Genomic DNA, 4,243 nt, shown 5'->3' with positions numbered 1-4,243 from the left:
CAGCATTGGTCGGCGGATTATCCCGTCACGGGTCTATGCGCCAGTCGCCCGGTTCCAGTGCTCAGGGGTCAGGGTTTGACGGTCAGGGAACGACGAAGAGCTTAGGGATCTGAGAACGAAGTCGGGATGGAGAACTCGAGTTTGGGTGAGGGTTTGAAATAGATATGCCACTCGGAATGATGCGCAACGTACAATCCAACAACAAAAAAAAAAAAAGGACAAAATGAACTGTTTAGAGTTCCATTTTTGGAACATTTCGGAGTAAACTTTATTTTCCGTGGACCACCATCAACATGTGCGTGGAGCATAGTGCGCGATCGGCAGGATAAATCGATGTTGGGCCAACGACCCACCAAAGAGCGCCCCCCTTTTCCGATCCCAGCCATCGTTCCACGCCCTCCGGGGGCCAGTTCGCTTTATTTATGTCTACGCGTGTGTGCTTGTGTTGGTTTTCCCGCTGTACAAGATCATAAAAATCCCTGCGACCCCACGTTGGGTTGTTGTGGCGTCGTCGACGTCAAAAGGCGCCTCCCTCTTCGCCCCAAAGGCCCCAAACAACCCAATCGAAACTGGTCCGGAGCAAGCACAGGGTCGGCCGGCGGGTTCGGTACTCGGGGGGGCCAGCAATAAAATCCGGCATCCGGCCACGGACTCCACCGACTGGAGCGCTCCGGGCTCTCGTTGGGCGCCGCCACCGTTGTTGGGTGGCCCGCCGTCTCATTTCCGGCGGCCACTCGCAACCAGCCAGCCAGTCAGCACCCGAGTGGTCAATTAAAGCAACCAGCGACGTGGCGGTGCGGAGTGGCTTTTCACCCACCGCGCGCGGTCAAACTCGTTACGACGCGATGATTAGCCGAAAAAACATGAATCCCGAACCACAACCAAACCGCTATTCATTTATTAGCAGCATAAATGAGATGAGAGCCAGCGCGCGGGGGCATCCCATGTTGTGGCACTGCTGATGGACCACCCCGGGGTTCGCGATGGCGCGCGCGCGCGCGCGCGCTCTCGATCGCACATCATCTCCCTTCCTTCGGGGCCAGATTGCGGATTGAGGCATTGGCAGTTATCGGATTCTTTTGGAGGTTTTTTTTTTCCTGTCCCGAAGGTCTCGAATGTTGTTTACGGAGAGTGTGAAAAGCTCGTTTAGTCGGGTTTAATATCGTGAGAGCACGCGGTGGAGTTACTTAGCGTTTGACTGAAGCAACAAAAAATAATTTTGTTTGCATTAAGTTGTATGAATGGAAAAGGGCACTATTCGTATGATGTAAATTTATGTTACCATTGTTCACTTTTTATCTAATAGATTTAAATTCTTTTTAACCAAATTCGAAATAATTAATTTAACTAGCCAATATCTTACATGATCTCTTGTTTAGTGATCTCATGATATGGGTTTTCTCGAAAATTCAACGATTTACCGTATGTTCTTCATAAACTTATAAAAAATATGTGTGCTCTTAATTAACCTTTAAATAAATAGATCCTATTTATCGACAAAATCGGTACAGCAACCATAAAAAGTTATATAATTTCATTTTTCAGTTAAAACTTAAGTTAGCAAGCGATCTTGATCCGATTGATCTTTTAATCAACTACATTTCCTTGCCATAATACTTTACTTCTGTGACTCCATGAACAAGATGTAGTAACTGTTATTTTTGTGCCTATTTCTATTTATATCATTTCAATAAGGGAAGATTAAATATCAAACAGATTAATATTCAATTGTTCTCTTCATTCCTACAAAAAATACTCTCAAACGATTCTTGGAATGTTCATACCCGTGCAGCTTCCTTCATCCCATCTTCACCCGTTCATTAATGCCGAATCGTCTTTCGAAACACTTTTCGATCATTTCAAACATCGCTCGATCGATCGACCGAAAACTCTTCATTTGCATCATCATGAAATATGAAAGACCTGAGCAAACGGAGACGGACTACGATCCCGCAAAACATCCCAAACTGATCGTTCGATCCTCACGGAACGGGAGTGCTAGTCGGACCGCGGGCAGGAAACAATTACCTCCGAAACACACTCCAGCATCAAGATAGAATCGTTCTCGCCTCGTCCACTCTTCCCCACCCAACCTGCATGCAAACCAAACGCCTTACGCGCTCAGCCCCCGGGAATGATTTTCCACTTCGTAGCCCTTTTCCTCTCAAAACGGTTTCTCCGTTCGATCGCGGACGCGCGCGCTCGCGCGTTAGTAATTTCATAGAACCGTCGAACACACACGCGCGGTCACTGGACCCCCTGCCCCCGCCTAAAACAGTCCGAAGATAGTGATCATAGCATAAACCACACCTATTAGCGAAACAAAACGTGGCCCGGGACTTCGAGGTGGACCTCCCCAGGTGCGACGGGTCCGGCACTGAATGAGCGTAAATTGACCATTTCCTCCCCCCCGCCCTGGGAGCCTAGGGCCCGGTTTCGATCGTCTCTAACGAGCCGACACCGTGCCCGGGGTCTTTCTCCTTTTTTTTTCCTTCTTCGGACTCTAGAATATGATTTCGCGTGGCTCCAAGCGAACATCGAACACAATCGAACCTCAACAATCAAACACCCAGAGTGCCGACAAAAAAACAAAAGCAGCATGACGGTCTTGATGATGAGTTTATGAGTCTCTCTCGGTGTGGACCGGAAATTGACAAAATGTCGTCGTGGTGCCCCACCGGTGGTGTGGCTTTCGATATGTGATAAACTAATTATCAAACAATCGCTGGGACTAAGCCCTCCCCGAACGCAAGCAAAAAGGGCCCGCAAATGATTGCTGACCGGTCGGGGTTGTGTCGCTCGGCTCCACCGGCTCCCTGTGACTCCATTTCCGTCCGTGAAATCGTTCCTTCCACAAATTACGTTGACTCATCGCGCTAATCGTTTGGCTGGAGCTCTGAAGCTGAGGCGCTTGTGATCTGTTTCTCGATGAATATTAATTAAATGTGTGCACGAGTGCGAGTGTGTCTGTCTCGTGGTCAGGTTCTTATTTTATTTTCTTTCGAATCCCCCCCTCCTTCGGACACCGGTGTGTCACCGCGCCATTGTTAGAAGCAAACCGAAACGATCGCGATCGGCGGCGGTGATCGAAATGAACCATCAACAAGCGCGTTCGTGCGGTTCGCGCCAACAAAACAACGGGTCCAAAAAGGAACTGGTTCTCGCACCACGATCACTCTTTCCTCCCCTTAAACGAACCCCCCTCGCCCTCCTCACACGTCTGCCTTAAAGGGAAAATGTTGTAAAAATAAAAAATCAAATCAAATCGCATCCAAATGGACCGCGATCGAACGGACCGCGGTTGGACCGTCAGATCACTCTAAGCACACTCGTCCCCGCTGGCCACTGGACCCCCGAGATCGGTTTCTATCGATTAGTGCACGGCCTAGAACGACGGCGCGATCGTTTCGTTGGCTAGCGAGCGAGAAAAGAGGACCGTTGCTTGTGGACCGTTCGAAGAAGAAGAAGGAGCAGAACGGAAGGAACGGACACAACAACAACGACCCCGACGTTGTCCTGCGGTTTCGTCGGCGTCGGGTCGCCCCCTTTCTGTCCGTGGCCAGCCTTTTTTAATGTCGATCGGCTTCCCAATAAAAATCAGTGAATAATGTGTGAAGGTGCCTTTTGACACCTCGTATTCCTCGTGGAGAACTTCTACGGAGCCTGTCGGGTCGCAAGTGGTCGGTTGTCGTTTCTTTCTGTGTTTTTGATCCGCTGGCGGTGGCGGCGGCGGCGGCACTCGTCACAAACTCGGCCCGGTTTCCCACGGCCATCGAAGACACAGAAAGCGAGAGAGAGAATACTTGAGATGCTGTTCCTTCGCACGATGGTGGATCCAGTGTGGCAGTGGGATTGCTACCGTTAATGCTGGTGACACGATCATGTCCGAGCGCGTGCACGCCCGCGATCGCTTCCTTTTCGGGGGCATGGTGTTGCCGCGTGTTGGGCGGAGTACTTAGCTGTGAAATCGATCCACAATCTTAAGGTCTTTCTCCGGGACGGAGGATGACCATAAAACCATGGTTGGAGGTGGCTGAGAGTGTGACGCGCTTTCAGCGTGTGATCATTCGCCTTCACTTCAATTCGTTCCGTTTCAAACATCCTATCTGTTGAAGGATAATGGGAATCGGAGGTGTCGTTCAGGGTGTCAGTTCGGTGTTCCAGTGTTTTGATGTGAGCGTGACGGTTTTTGGGGGAATCATAATTGTGGGAAAAGATTCGCTTTTTCACCCCACCGGTATCC

This window comes from Anopheles aquasalis, chromosome 3, assembly GCF_943734665.1.
Source record: "Anopheles aquasalis chromosome 3, idAnoAquaMG_Q_19, whole genome shotgun sequence".
Lineage (NCBI taxonomy): Eukaryota > Metazoa > Arthropoda > Insecta > Diptera > Culicidae > Anopheles > Anopheles aquasalis.
The sequence above is the reverse complement of the archived record's forward strand: the minus strand, read 5'-3'. Positions refer to the sequence as shown.